Source organism: Rutidosis leptorrhynchoides, chromosome 1, assembly GCF_046630445.1.
Source record: "Rutidosis leptorrhynchoides isolate AG116_Rl617_1_P2 chromosome 1, CSIRO_AGI_Rlap_v1, whole genome shotgun sequence".
Lineage (NCBI taxonomy): Eukaryota > Viridiplantae > Streptophyta > Magnoliopsida > Asterales > Asteraceae > Rutidosis > Rutidosis leptorrhynchoides.
The window spans coordinates 409,957,951-409,975,593 of record NC_092333.1 but is presented as its reverse complement, the minus strand read 5'-3'; positions in this window follow the sequence as shown (position 1 = coordinate 409,975,593).

Here is a 17,643-nt window from a genome sequence, read left to right as displayed (position 1 = left end):
ATTTTTACTACAAAATACAGTATAGTTAGTTTCATTACTCCCTTTTAAATGCTTTTGCAATATATATTTTTGGGACTGAGAATACGTGCGCTTTTATAAATGTTTGACGGAATAGACACAAGTAATTGAAACTACATTCTATGGTTGAATGATCGAAGCCGAATATGCCCCTTTTTGCTTGGTAGCCTAAGAATTAGTAAACCGATCTACTAATTGACGCGAATCCTAAAGATAGATCTATTGGGCCTAACAAACCCCATCCGTTGTAGCGGATGCTTTAGTACTTCAAGTTTTTATATCATGTCTGAAGGATGTCCCGGAATGATGGGGATATTCTTATATGCATCTTGTTAATGTCGGTTACCAGGTGTTCAATCCATATGAATGATTTTTATCTCTATGCATGAGACGTATATTTATAAGAAATGGAAATGAAAATCTTGTGGTCTATTAAAATGATGAAAATGATCGTTTATGATAAACTAATGAACTCACCAACCTTTTGGTTGACACTTTAAAGCATGTTTATTCTCAGGATTGAAAGAAATCTTCCGCTGTGCATTTGCTCATTTTAAAGATATTACTTGGAATTATTCATGGCATATTTCAAAAGACGTTACATTCAAGTCGTTGAGTTCAGTAAAGATTAAGATTAAGTAAATGACAGATTAGATCATTTATTGTTGGATATTATGAAGTGGTATGCATGCCTGTCAACTTTCGATAAAATGAAAGTTTGTCTTTTAAAACGAATGTAATGTTTGTAAAATGTATCATATAGAGGTCAAATACCTCGCAATGTAATCATATGTTATTGTATTCATTCTTATGGATTAGGATGGGTCTTTACATACTCCATCCTTATTAATCATCAAAACCTTATTAACGCTTTTGATCTCTGAATTTCGCTACTCTTGAAGTTTCTCTTCATTCTTCAATTTAAATTTGTCGCGAACACTCAGATAAGCTTTGAGATATTCTGGATTCTTATGATATTTCCATGCACCCAGAACACTCATTGATGCAGAAAGGACGAGATCACCATAAATTCTATAAGCTTGTTGTTCAATGAATGGTGAACGAAGAATCATCTTCTCTTCATCCTCACTAAGTTGGAAATCAGCATCACGCTCAAGAACAATCTCTGCAATTTGAAATGGAACATTTACATCAGGAGGAGTCGTAGTATCTTCCTTGCCATTAGAGAAAATATCCTTTTCAAAGTGTATCCCAAATTCATCGATTGGAGATGTCAAATTGACAATTTGATGTTCATTGAATTCATTGGCGACACTGGACGACCCCTTCAAAATATCTTCAATATTATGAAAATTTTGATTGCTCTCTTGAACTGACTTATTCTTTGATTGATTAGCTGAATCCATAATCATTAGCATCCCTGAGTCGCCCTCTATCTGACCTTCCGATTCATCTAGGAAACTCTTACATAGGATTTCCTCAATTTCATCACTTTCAGAATCAGATATATCAACAACATCGTGATCCTTATGTTGACTAGATGAACCAGTTTCATGAGTTGATCTTTGAAAACCACTGGACCGATAACCACCTTGTCTATTCTCCCCCTCATGAAGATTGTCGGGATCGAAATCATCATGATCAGGTATGTGAATTGGTCCAGGTGACTTACATGGAGATAAAGGATATACTACTCTTGCTTGCTCAAGATAAATCATCATAGTCTCGTGAACAACATCAAGATCAGTTTGTTTAGCAAACTCAGCAAGATATAGTTCCTCCACCTCATTGTTAGAGAGATATCTTAATCCATATCTATTCAAAATCCGAGAAGGTGACCCAATTTGTGAAACAACAGTGTAACCAAGAACAACATCAGCATCAGCAGCAACTGTTGAAGGTGATGTCGGTGGAAGTGTTTGATTTGCTGTGAGGGCAGGTAAGGATATACGTGCGGTATTATTCTTATATGTGGGGCTGTACAAACTACTAGGCAGATTCATGATATCCCCTTCTGATGGAGGTTGGGTAACAACTGGAGTTGTCACCGGCGAAGTTTCTTTCGAAACATCCGCCTCCATGACTTTAGTCTCATGGGACTCTGACAAAGTAGTAGAACTACCCTTCGGTTTAGTTCTCGTAGAGATATTACTATCTCCGACTCCTGAAATCATTGATATACCATGAGGTGGCACGCCTCTTTCAGTTAACGACTCTTCCTCCAGACCCTGAGATTCAGAATCTGGAAGAGAAGTGGTTTGAACCAATGGATCACTTTCATGAACCAAGGGATCAGTCTGCTAGAAGTCTAATAAATATCCCGAAGGATTGTCATGTTGACTCGTTTTCATGGGATGCGGCAGATCTCCCTCATCAAGATAAGCCGGACCTCGAGACCCTGTTGTACGTTGAGGCACAGGAGGATTTCCAGCCGATACACATGGTGCCTTTTCAAGACTTTTCGGCTACCCTTCGGCCGTTTTGGACTTCAATGATTGAGTTTCCTCAATCGATTAAGTTAACGCAGACTTTACTGCAGAGGAAGACTTTACTTCCTTAGATGCCGAAGCATCTTACTGCGTAGGATTTATTATTAAGTCCTGTTTAGATTGGATGGGCTTATTGGTCTTTTTACCATCCGTGTGTTTAGCTCTCTTTCCTACCGAAGCTTGCACTTCATTTAGTGTAGGGCTTACTGTTATTATTGGATGTGATACGAAAATGGGTGAGGGTGACCTAATAGGCTCTAGGTCTTGGTCCGTATCACCAATGGTTGGAGTAACTGTTTGGCAGACGATAGGTGTTGAAGTCCTAGATCTAGTTACTCATTAGGTTGGCAGATTCTGAATCATCTCATCAGGCATAAATCGAATTCTCTTAGGGGAATGTTCAGGAGATGATTCAGTTGCTAATGAATCGGTGTCACTGCTCACTTCGGGTGTTGTGGAAAGGGTTGGTTCAATCCTAGATGATCTAGGTTCCCTGATCCTCACGGGTTGAGCTTGGCGTGCTACCCTAGAACGTTTTAGGTTTACCCTAAGTGGAGGATTAGCTGGCCCGGGTGGTTATACTACAGGTTCCTCTACAACCTCTGGGGCTGGAACTGCAGTGGGTTCAATTTGTTCTTGTTGTACCGGGTTCGGAAGAGGTATTCCTACAACCTCAAAATATGAATGCATTCGAGCGTCTTGGGGTGCAGCTAGCCTCACTAGCCAATTTGGAATTGGTGCAGTGAATTGGTTGTCAGAGACCATCGGGGTATTCATCTTCAGCTCCCCAAATATTTTCATCAATAATCCATGTGTACCTGGTACAAATATATTTGCATTTTTGCAAGCATTTATAGCATCATGGATAAAGATACAGAAAAACCTTTCACAAGAGATGTATGAACCCTTTGGCTTATCAACTTATGCCTGAACCAAATCCCATAGAAGTTCTGCATAGTCAGGAGTCTCTACTCTTGTGAAAGAGTAGAACAGTCTCAGCATTGGCACAGTTAAGCTGTCTGATCCACTTCGGATCATCAGCAAGCATCTGTTGATGATTAAGAAAATCACATACCACCTTGAGTGCAGGTATTTCTTCTGAAACTTAGCCGATGGAACATTGGTAGCTCCAACATAACCAAGATTAAAAATTGAAGTCATCATCTGCTGAGTAGCAGGGAAAGCAGGAGCATTCTGTACAAGAGGAAGTCTAAAGATCCTCATGAAGTCAGCCTTTGTGATATTCCTCATCCCTTGAACTCCTCTTAGCTCAAATTCAAAATGAGCTTGTGTTCCCTCTGGATTTGCAGCAGTAGGTTGTGTAGCTTCCACAAATCTAATAGTTCTGTTTAGTAGCTCCAGATCTGTCACAGCCACACTGGCAGTAGAGCTTAGAGCAGGCTATAATGTATGCCTCTCCAGTATTGCAGTCCAGTAGTTGCAAGGAATGTGGGTTTCAGAGTTGATGAAGTGATTGTTCGCCATTAAGCTGTATAAATAAGAAATAGAATACCACAAGATGTTTATAATAAAGCACATATCTCTATTCTTATTTTCCTTTGAAATCCTTTGTATTTTTCAAGTTTTATAATTTTTATGGTTTTTCTAAGTTATAAAAATCATTTATTTCAAATATGAGCAAGTAATTGACAAACATGACATTCATATGATATTCATTACAGTACAAAATCATCATGCAAAGTCAATTATATAACAGAAAGAATCAGAACAATACTTAGTCAATTTAAGCACAAATCAAGCAGATTCGGTAGTTATGAAAACTTCAGATTTTGTAACCAAATAAGCTTGAGTTTTCATACCAAAGACTTAAATAAAGCATGTAAGATTTATCAAGTTGAAAATCACATTATTTTTAAAGTACCAAATCACGGACTCAGTAAAATGCCAAGAACAGATTCGGTATCTTCAAAAATCACATATAATCACCCAAAAATGCATATTCAGTCTTATATCATGCACAAACATAGTTATAATCAATTAACAACTCAAACAAATCAGAAAAACATGTTAATGACTTGAACAGACTCGGTACTGTAGCAAGAACACATTCGGTATGTACAGAATCCATCAGATACTCAATTAAACATGTAATCAGTGAAATGACCCATCCTAATCCATCTGGACGAAGTCTTCAACAGTTGGTCCCATTGCGAGGTTCTGACCTCTATATGCCATGAACAACTCCATGTAATATGAGGAAATGCACAGCAGAAGATTTCTTTCGTACCTGAGAATAAACATGCTTTAAAGTGTCAACCAAAAGGTTTGTGAGTTCATAAGTTTATCATAAAATAGTAAAATTCATCATTTTGATAGACCACAAGATTTAAATCCTGCATGGTACAAATAGGCCCGAATCCTATACCCACCTGTAATGTACATGCGATATATTTTAAATACAGTACACCTTTCTCGTGTACGAAATCATCTTTCATAAATCTTAGTAACCGTACACATATCTTGTGCACAAAAAATAACATACACATAACCTGTGTATAAAATCATTCTCTCGATACATAACATTCACTTCAATTGGTGGCAATTATCATGTTCACATAATTCAATGGTGGCAATTATCATGTCCACATAATTCAATGGTGGCAATTATCATGTCCACATAATTCAATGGTGGCAATTATCATGCCCACATAATTCAATAATAATCAGCAGAACTTCTGTCTGCATAATAATTCATTCGAGGAATGTTTTGCTTGTGTCATATCGCGTCAAACATTTATAAAAGCATTTCATGTATTCTCAGTTCAAAATATATTTCAAAAGCATTTAATAAAGCAATTGTAAAAATAACGCATGTATTCTCAGTCCCAAAAATGTAAAGAGTAAAAGGGAATCAAATGAACTCACGCATAAAAATATTGTAAAACAGTTAATAAAACATTGCATGTATTCTCAGCCCAAAAATGAAATGAGTAAAAGGGAGTAAATGAAACTCACCATACTGTATTTTGTAGTAAAAATACATATGACGTCATTTAACAAGTGTAGGGTTGACCTCGATTTCACGAACCTATATCATTTATATATATTAAAACATATAACCACATAATTCCATCTAATAATTATATAGTATTTATTTATTAAGTATTTTATAATACTCATACCCAATCTAATTAAGATATTTATATATATATATATATATATATATATATATATATATATATATATATATATACATATATATATATACATATATATATATATGTATGTATATATATATATATATATATATATATATATATATATATATACATACATATACTTTATCTATATTATATTTTTAATTATATATTACATATATTTATTTTTGTAATATAATTAATATTCATACATATAGCCATATTAATATATGTATATAAGTAATTTAGTAAAAATCAGTAATTTGTTATATGTAATATTTATATAATTAATGTTAATAGGTTAATTCAAAAAAATTATATAATACTAATATCCTTATATTATGTATCAAAATATTTTTATGTATTTAATATCTATTTGAATAAATAATGTTAACAATAATTATTTTGATAACAATCATGTTAATGATAAGAATAATAATAATAATAATAATAATAATAATAATAATAATAATAATAATAATAATAATAATAATAATAATAATAATAATTATTATTATTATTATTATTATTATTATTATTATTATTATTATTATTATTATTATTATTATTATTATTATTATTATTATTATTATTGTAATATAAATAATACTACCTTTAAAAGAAAAATCTTCCAAATAGAAAATAAATTGCCTCCACCCAGGCTCGAACCCGCGACCTCTCGATTAAACCTAACACCCTCGACTATCCAATCCATCCCGATTTTTTGCTTTAATTTACGAACTAAAAATATATAAGCCATTTGTCCGACGGTTCTTCTTCTTCCACATTACATCATAATCATAAACGTAATATCATCAAGATTATTATAACCACCTTATCATCATCTTAACAGCCTATCATCTTTGTAACGTATCGTCCAACAAAAAAAAAATTCAACGAAGTACAGCAGCAGTTCAACCGATACCCAGGCCCAATTACACCAAACAAACACAGCCCGATATAAGTCTTAATCTTGGCCCAATGAAACAAAGGACTTCACTGTCCCAAATATTCTATTTTATGTGCTTTAACCCAAACCAGGTAGAGGACGTAGCAGCAAAAAAAACATATATAAATCATGGCCAAAGATAAACCCATTATTCGACAGTCTAGTTCTACATGGAGGTCCACCATTTAATCGCTATGTTTAAGAGGATGGAGAGGATTTTCGGTAGTCAAAAGAAACAACACAACCAAGTGGAGTTATAATATGTAGGCCATCTAATTAAAAAAAAAATTTATATCGTCCCACTTGCAAAGAAAAAGGGAGTTATTTGAGTTTGCTTTTAATCCAAATTTAAAACGTCCAGCTTGTTTCTCAACTTTCCACCAAACACTTCCACATCTAGACCCTACAATAATTTTAAATATCCCACTAACTTGTTTCTAATTAAATCACACGATGAGTATGGTGGTGGGGTTGGCGGGTTGTGATGGTGATTATCAAGAAGAAACAACAGAAATAAATATGGTGGTTAGTGGTGGTCTTGTGTTTATTATCGAAACAGAAAACAGGAATTTACCATATCATTCGGTTGTGTTGGTAGAGAAGAAGACGATGTGTTATGGTGTTCAAACAAGGAGGTGGGTTTGTTTATGATAACTGCTCAATCAGAGAAAAAAAATGAAGTTGAGGTGGAGCTATGGTGGTAACGGGTGGGGAAGTTCCAGGATGGTGGTAGTCGATTGTTTGCAACTACAACAATACGAACATGGTGAGATGGTTGTGAATGAGTAAGCAATTTGAAAGGTATTTGAAAACAATAGTTATGGTTATTTAGTGATGGTGTTCCGATTCATAATAGTCGTAGTAGAACGAAAGATCGAGTAGAAGTTGTTTGATCAAGAAATGAAAAAAATGAGAGTTTAAGTGGGTGTGTGTAGGAAGTGGGTTGTCATTTTTCTTTCAAGGGTGATAGGGGTTGTATAATGGTTGAGGGTGGCCAAAGGTGATGGCCGGTGGTTGTGGTGAAACAAAGAAGAAAGAAAGAAGATCATAAGTGAAGTGGGTCTCTAGTTTCAATTGATCAAGAAACAAAATAAGTAATGTTGGTTCTGTGTTAATGTATGTGTGTATGGTTTTCTTGGTTAGAGCTAGAACCAAAAGAATAAGTAAATGGGTGTCTTCGAGCATATGAATTTATGCACACCTATATATAATATAATATTATATATCATATTATTGAATCAAATAATAGTAAGGAAACAGTAATCTAGTGCAATCAGTAGAATCTTGAGTTTGACAGGAAACAAGAAAAAGAAAAGAATTATGGGTGATTAGAGATAAAGTGGTTCATGTGGCTGGTAGACTATAAAAGCATATACAGTAATAGGAAGAGTAAGGAAAATGTATGATTGTTTATGCCTATCTCGATGCATGTATGTGTATATGTCTCACATGCTCAATAGGTTGTAGAGTAGTAGAAAACAAATAATGAAAAGAAAGTATGCATGTCTGTTTGTGTTTGGCAATAGAACAAAATATTTAATAATACAATTATATGATACACTTGTCTTTGATAAAATAAAAAAAAATTAAAAAAAAAATTAAAAATGCCATCCTCATTAGACTATATTCCGTATATATTTCTTTTTGATAGAGTGCCTTATGATGGTAAATAAAACTAAAAAGTGATATTGATGTTGATGAGCTCGGCCAGAAAGCGGAGAAGAATAGAAGCAGTTTATCTTGAAAAAAAATGATATTTTACAACTCATGTAATTAGATTATCAATATTTATAAGCAATAAAAATTTGAGCCAATAACAAAGAAAAGAAAAATAAGTGTGAGACTAAAGTGTTTGAAAAGATCATGCTCGTGAATATACATAACACTAATAGTAATAATAATATTAATAAGAGTAATAACAATAATAATCATGTTTTAAAAATATGAAAATGATAATAACAATATCCATATTAATGATACAACACTTATACATATCACATTATATATATATATATATATATATATATACACACACACACACACAATTGTTCGTGAATCGTCAGGAGTAGTCAAAGGGTAATTTGAATATATGAACGTAGTTTCCAAAATTTCGAGACTCAGCATTACAGACTTTGATTATCGTGTCGGAATTATGTAAAGATTAAGTTTAAGTTTGGTGGGAAATTCCCGGGTCGTCACAATCAGACTCGGTCAATTGATAGATCAACTAATTTAACATAGATTTGACAAGATTTCATGTTAATTAACCAAATCAGATGAGTTTAATGATTTAAGGAATTCGACTCAGATTCGGTATAATCAACACTTTTTCAAAATTAAGTGTCACAATCTTGTTATTTGCATTTTTTTCTGGTTTATAATTGTTCAGTTATCTCAGATCTACAATATGTGTATCTTAGATTCAATTAAAACAAAGAATTACCAAGAAAATGAAGATACAGAAGACGGGATTCGGTAGATTAGGTAGACTCGGTAGATTAGTTCAGATTCGGTATGCAATTAGAATAAAGTGAGAGAAAGTTTGACTTTAACCCTCCTATTTATAGCTACCGAATGATTTTAAAAACATGGGCTTTACCGAATGGGTCTTAATTACCAAATGCAGTCCAATTTTCAAATTCAAATAAATTCACTTCAAATTTTCACAAATCTTTATCAAAAATCATTCAAGATTATTCCATTTTTAATGAAAAACATTTCTGAGACAATTTTTGAAAATTTTGAACTTACCGAATCTGTACTGTTGGTTGTCAGATTCGGTATAATCCTAAAATTAGCATTTATTCAGTAAAATTCAAATCCTTTTGGATTTTATCATTTCCAATTTTTATGAATGTTTCTCAAAACAAGATGTGTACTTAGAAAACTTTGAATTATGTACAAAGTACAAATCTTCAGTGATACCAATTGTTAAAACGGGTTGCATACTGAGATGTATACAAGCCGTAGTGAATTATTTCATATATAAAACATAGAGTTTATGAAATTCAGTTTTGAAAATCAATTTCTTTTCATTTTCTCCCCCTCAAAATGTGATATACAAGAGAGTAAATCACCATTTTGATATATTCTCAAGAAAATGAATTAACTTCCCCTTGAAATATGATATCAATGAGTTACCTCCCCCTATCGTAACCATTGAAACTTAATCCCAGGAGGTTAAAAGAATTCTAAAAGGCTCCCCCTTGAAAGATGTTATCTAAAGCAGAAGAAATCAGTTGCTCCCCCTAGAAAATATCTACTCCCCCTAAACACAAGATCCCAATAAGAAGTTCCAAAAGATCTAAGGAATGTCAAAATATAACTCTACATCCCCTTTCTCTACATGGTCCTTTATGAAATGATAACGAATATCTATGTGTTTAGTCTTAGAATGCTGGACCGGGTTGCTTGTAATGGCAATAGCACTTTGTGAATCACAGTAAATTGGGATCTTAGAAATCTTAAAGCCATAGTCCAAAAGTTGAATTTGCATCCACAAAACTTGTGAACAATAGTGAGCTGCAGCAATGTACTCACACTCAGCTGTTGATAAAGACACACAGTTCTGCTTTTTAGATGACCAACCAACTAGCCTATTCCCCAACATCTGAATTGATCCAGATGTGCTTTTTCTATCAACATGGCAACCGCCATGATCCGCATCAGTATAAGCAGTGAGATTGAAATCTGATTCATGAGGATACCAGATTCCAAGGTTAGGTGTACCTTTAAGGTACTGAAAAATCCTAACAACCGCTTTGGAGTGTAATTTCTTAGGGTTTGAATAAAAGAGGGCACAAACAGTTATAGCAAGTGTAATGTCTGGTCTACTTGCAGTCAGATAAATTAAATATCCAACCATGCTTCGATAAAGCGTAGTGTTAAAGGGTTCCCCATTAGCATCAGCATCCAGTAAAGTCTTCATTGGGGTTGTCATTGGTTTTAAAGCAGTCATATTAAAACGTTTTAGCATATCATTGATAAACTTTGTTTGGCTGATAAAAATCCCATTTGGTAATTGTTTTACTTGTAACCCCAAGAAGAAATTTAACTGGTCAAGCATGCTCATTTCGAATTTGTTGGCCATAAGGTCACCAAATTCTTTGCATAAGGCGTGGGATGTGGAACCAAAAATAATATCATCAACGTAAATTTGAACCAAGAGAATGTGACCTTGGTTTTTACGGATGAATAGCGTTGTATCAATCGTTCCATGAGAGAAGCCATTATCCAGCAAATACTTTGTCAAGGTCTCGTACCATGCACGCGGTTCTTGCTTCAGACCATACAAAGCTTTCTCCAAGTAGTAGACGTGGTTTGGATGAATGGGATTGACAAAGCCTTCTGGTTGATCAACATAAACTTTCTCTTGAAGATGACCATTCAGAAAAGTAGTTTTGACATCCATTTAAAACACCGAGAACTTCATATGAGAAGTAAATGCAAGGAAAAGACGAATAGCCTCAATCCTATCAACCGGAGCAAATGTTTCGTCATAATCAATACCCTCTTGTGATGGAATTTAACAACATTATAAACAACATGTTCTTAAGATTTACATGTTCATAAAACCATTTTTATGATTTAAAGAAAGCGGAAGCATGAATATAAGTTCATGTTTATTTGTTTAACCATTGAGTTAAATTCCATATAGTTATCAAGTTATGAAATTATGCTTACATATAAGTAAAACAAGAAGATTATACCTTCTCCAAGTTAGGAGGTTAATAAGTGATGATGAAGATTATGAACAAGTGTGTAAAACTCAAGCTTTTGATTCACCAACACTACCCTTATATTGGTTCGACCTTAGAACCTTAATAACCTTGTTAACCAAGCTTCAATCCCACTTCCTTTGAACCCAAAAATCTTGACAGCAAACAGTTCCAGGAATGATGATAAATACAAGCTCCAAAAGTATGAAACCTCAAGTGATTATACCCCAAACTATGCACCAACACCTAGTACTTTGGTTAGGATTTTATTAACACTTGAAAGGGTTGCAAAATAAACTAGAGAAACCTCTTTCTCCCTCTCAATACTCACGGCCAGCAGCTGCTGATTTTGAGCAGAATGTTTGCAAGTTTACTTGATGTTTTATGCATGTATCACTTGAGAGAATGAGTCAATACTTGGTGGAAGTGTAAGACATGCTCATGAGGAGTTGTGTAGTATTAAAAGTAACAAAACAAGCATGTGTGGTCTTTCTTGGAGTCTAAACTTCTGCCACACATGATGTTTAATAATAATACTTGTAAGTTTATAAAAGTTTATAAACTTGTTATAAACTTATGTATTATTTTGTTACTTATACATTTTATAAAACCTTTTATAAAATATAACACAATATAATCATTTAAACCTATAAACAATTATATATAAATTATCCAAATAATTTATCTCAAGTGATAATATTTTAGAAACCCGATTTTCTAAAATTCAAGTGTCGCGTATTTGTTTAATGATCCAATCATTAAGATTAAATACGTATAAGGTGTCGGTAAGTTTGTTATTGGGTATGACCCGACTTGGATCATAACATATTAGCCACATTAATTTAATATGTCTCTCGGGCATACGAAATACCTTCAATCTCCCACTTGCACGAGAAACATAAGAAATTAATGCAAGTGACGGATACCACCTAACGACCGTCCATCACCCTAAATATGTTATGACTTTGTGCCATTCAATAACATCATCCCTTTCGAGTTCCCATCACGAATGTGAATAGGTGCATCTTTTCATTATATCCTTTCATCCTAGATGTCATGTTAAATCCAAGAGACACAGATTGATCACTCTCTTATAGATTTAACTTTATCAGGCCTTAGACATCCGACTCTCAACGAATAAGAGGGACAAATTCCATCTTGACTACATACGTCCTAGATATACACTTTGTATTATACCTGAGCTCTTTTTTGTAACTACCATATTTTAGAATAGCAAAGAAAGAATCAAGGCACGATACTTGGTGAATATCTGAACCCAATATGTATCTCAGGTCAGAGGATACAATGATATTCACCTTTACTCAAGATTATATGTGATCAACCACAAAGGCTCCATACAGTAAGTCTTGAGAGCGGGTCTTCCAATATTTGTATCACACAAATATCTATGAACCTTGGTAGCAACCTTGCCCCACATTCAACCTGCGAATGTATACCAATCCAAGTTCATAATAGTCTAAACCTCACACTTGTTCCCACAAATGTGATCGACTACGGAATTTAGAATAATTGCTTATTCATGGATAAAATATGCAAAATAGGAACATAACTCAAAATAAATTAACACCATAATTATATTAATGAGTTTGAATAACATCGTTCCATTACAATACTTAAAACAGATCATAACCAATCACTAGAATATAGAAGCCCTAATCCACAAACATGTCCTTCATGTTTTACTCCATGTAAGAGCTTTATGAGTGGATCTGCTATATTAAGACCTGTGTGAACTTTGCGAATACATATCTTTCCCTTTTCAACTTCATCCCTTATGTAGTTGAATCTCTGCTCAATGTAACGAGTCTTTTGGTGAGCACGAGGTTCCTTGATTTGAGCAATCGCACCTTCGTTGTCATAAAAGATCTCAAGAGGGTCCTAAATGGAAGGGACTACTCCTAAGTCATCGATGAATTTCTTCATCCATGCAGCTTCCTGAGCTGCCAATGAGGCGGTAATGTACTCTGACTCTGTAGTGGATAATGCAACAACATCCTGTTTTGAACTCTTCCAAGAGACTGCACCTCCATTTAACATGAAGACATAACCGGACTGTGATCGAGAATCATCTCGGTCAGTTTGGAAACTCGCATCCACATAACCTTTTACAGCAAGTTCCTCCTCACCAGACCCGTATATTAGAAACAAATCCTTAGTCCTTCTAAGGTATTTCAATATACTTTTAACAGCAATCCAATGACTGTTTCTTGGGTTATTCTGGTATCTACTTGTCAAGCTGAGAGCGCATGACACATCCGGTCTAGTGCATATCATTGCATACATGATTGACCCAATAGCAGACGCATATGGGACTTTCTTCATTCTCTCTTCTTCATCTTTCGTGGTGGGGCACTGAGATGAACTAAGAAGTGTTCCTCTTTGAATAGGTACCAAACCTTTCTTAGAGTTCTCCATCTTGAACCTTTTCAAGACCTTTTCAATGTATGCACTTTGATTCAAACCTATTAACCTTTTGGATCTATCCCTGTAGATCCCAATCCCCAATATGTATTGTGCTTCTCCAAGATCCTTAATGGAGAAGCAGCTTTTTAGCCATGTTTTAACACCTTGCATCGTGGGAATATCATTTCCAAATAATCATATATCATCCACATAGAGCACAAGGAACATGACAGTGCTCCCACAAGCCTTCTTGTATACACAAGCTTCATCACCATTTTTAATGAAGCCAAATTTCTTGACCTCCTCATTAAAACGATGATTCCACATTCTAGATGCTTGTTTCAATCCGTAGATTGATTTCTTTAACTTGCATATTTTGTTAGGATGTTTTGGATCAACAAAACCTTCAGGCTGAACCATATAGACATCTTCCTCAAGATATCCATTTAGGAAAGCTGTTTTGACATCCATTTTCCATATTTCATAATCATAGTGAGCAGCAATGGCAAATAATATCCTGATAGACTTTAGCATTGCCACTGGCGAAAAAGTTTCATCATAATCAACCCCTTGAGTTTGAGTGAAACATTTTGCTACAAGTCTAGCTTTGTATGTATTCAAGTTTCCATGCATGTCGGTTTTCCTTTTGAAAAGCCATTTACAATCAACTAACCTGGAGTTAGTAGGTTGTAAAACCAATTCCCAAACTTGGTTTTCATACATGGATTGCATCTCAGCGTTCATGGCTTCTTGCCATTTATCTTTATCAATCCGTGATAAAGCATCTTGGTAGTTGGTTGGTTCATCCAAATCAACCGTATAGCAACCATCTATGAGAAACCCATTTCTCTCAGGAGGATTGCTAATCCTACCAGATCTACGAACGCTTTGTATACTTTGATCACCCGTGTGATCATGCTCAACATTTTCATGTTGAGTGCTAGCGTCAACCAATTTTGTATCATCTACTTGATCTTGAACCTCTTCAAGATCTATCTTCCTTTCACTATTTCCTTCCATTATGAACTTAATTTCAAGGAATTCTGCCTTCCGAGCAACAAATACATTTTGCTCGGATGGATCATAGAAATAATATCCCAAATCACCCTTGGGATATCCTATGAAGATACACTTCGTGGATCGAGCATTCAACTTATTAGGGACGTAACGCTTAGGATAAGATTCACATCCCCATACCTTTAAGTATGATAGAGATGGAGGTTTTCCAAACCACATCTCATGAGGTGTTCGCTCCACTTTCTTGGTTGGGGCCATATTTAGAATACGAGCCGCGGAGCATAGACAATAACCCCAAAATGATAGAGGTAACGAGCTTCTCGCCATCATAGATCGAACCATATCCATTAGGGTTATATTCCTCCTTTCGGAAACTCCATTAAGTTGGGGCGTTCAAGGAGGAGTGAGTTGCGAGATAATCCCACAACTTTTAAGATGATCTTGGAAAGCATCGCTTAGGTATTCACCTCCTCTATCGGTACGAAGTACCTTGATTGTCTTATTGAGTTGATTTTGTACTTCGTTTTGATATTCCTTAATTGCTTCAAAAGTTTCGTCCTTATGTCTTAACAAGTAGACATATCCGAAATGACTAAAGTCATCAATGAAAGTGACGAAGTATCTTTCACCTTTCCTAGTCATGGGCTTAAAGGGTCCACATACATCCGAATGTATTAATCCCAATAAGTCTTTAGCCCTTTCATAGGTCCCTTTGAAAGGTGCTTTAGTCATTTTTCCTTGTAAACAAGATTCACATACATCAAACGAGTCTAGTTCATTTGATTTCAAAAGTCCATTCTTTTGAAGTGTATACATTCGATTCTTGTTTATGTGACCAAGGCGACAATGCCATAAGTAGGAATCACTCAAATCCCTTTTGAGTTTCTTGGTGTTTGCATGGTATATTGAGCTATTGTGTGATGTGTCATCATGAACCAATTCATAAATACCATTCACAGGTGAAGCCTTGAAATAGAACACATTATCTAAAGAAACATGGATATCATCATTAATGAAATTAAGATTAAAACCACATTGTTTCAAACGGGATACAGAAATAATGTTTCGGGATAAATCGGGTGCATACAAAACATTTTTCAAAATAAGCTCCAAACCACTTGGAAGCTTTAAAACAAAGTCTCCTTGAGCTTTCACTTGCACCCTTGCTCCATTTCCCATGAAGAGACTTGTTGTTCCCGCATCTTGATCACTTCTTTTGAACCCCTGTAAAGAATTGCAAATATGAGTTCCACATCCTGTGTCTAATACCCATGTATTAGAAGAAGTAATACTAAGCTCAATGTATACCATATATACATTACTGGAGGTTTGCCCTGCATCCCTCTTTTCTTTCAACTCCTTCAGGTAGACCGGGCAGTTGCGTTTCCAGTGACCCATTTCACCGCAACCAAAGCATGGATCTTCCTTGGGGTTAGCTTTACCGGCAACCTTTTGCTTCTTGTTGTTGGTGGTTGGGGTAACCATCTTCCCCTTTCCCTTGCCCTTGCCTTGGTAGGCGGGTCCTTTCCTCTTAGCTGCCTTTGGCTTAGAAGTGTTATTGTTTTTGGACCCGCCTTCATTGATCATAAACATGGGTGAAGCCCTTTTACCCATGCTCGCTTCGGCCGTCTTTAGCATGGCATGTAATTCGCCAATGCTCTTATCCCATCCATTCATGTTGTAATTCATTACAAATGTGTCAAACCTCTTTGACAAGGAATTAAGGATAAGGTCCGTGGCTAATTCATTAGACACGTTGCAGTTTAGACGTTTCGCTCGATCAATTAGGCTTTTCATCTTAAGGACATAAGATGAAATGGATTGGGAGTCGTCCATCCAACATGCATGAAGCACTCTGACCGTTTCAAAGCACTCGACACGAGCTTATTGAAGGAACATCTCCTTCAACTGTGTGATCATGTCATATGCACTATGATGCTCGAAATCCTTTTGGAGTTCTGGTATCATAGTCCCAAGCATGAGGCAAGAAACTTGCACCGAATCGGTGCAATATTTCTCCCAATAAGCCATGCCTTCCGTATCATCCTCGTCGGGTTGATCGGGAATGGGGTCTTCCAACACATACGCCCTATCCTCTAGTTTGACGACAATTCTTAGATTGCGGAACCAATCCATGAAGTTCGTATGGTTGAGGTTTTCCTTTTCGAGGATTGACCTCAACGATAGGTTGTTAAAGTTGATAGGTGCGTTTGGAATGTTGTTGTTGTTATTGGCGGCCATCTACAAAATTTAACAAAGTTGTTTAAGTATCAATTTTAATTTAACAATCAATACCCTTTAAATCCAATTGATATTTTTAAATTTTAGAATCCAACGGTAAACCAAATTTCGGTTAGGTGACCTTTATCCCGTCATTTGATTTATCTAGGTAGTCATTATATGACAATTGCAATCCTTTTGCAACTTCTATGTTATGGAATCATGCAATCCTTTTGCATGGCATATTAATTCCATCAACGCATATTTGTTCCTCATGCTTCGGTGACCCTAAGTTCATGATTCCCAAATCAAGTCGTCCTACTTGTGTAAACGTGTAAATTTAACATACAAGTGGTTAGGTGACCTTTATCCCACAAGCATGCGAAATTCACCTTAATCATATTAGTTTGCTCATAACGGTTAGGTGACCTTTATCCCATTATGAGTTCCCTAATATTTTTAAGTGTCACACAAAAGGATGGCGTTTAACTTGTTTGCCTTGTTGTTTGTTAAGGGATTTTAAGTTTTCATTAATTCTAGTTTGAGAAAACTTTTATGCCATACACCAACATGCATTTAGTGTATGGTTCATTTGAAATCCATTTTCAAGTCTTGTAATTAAGCCAATTACTTAATATAAACCATTTTATATGTGTGATGCTTTTAGTGTTCTTAATAACCATTTATTA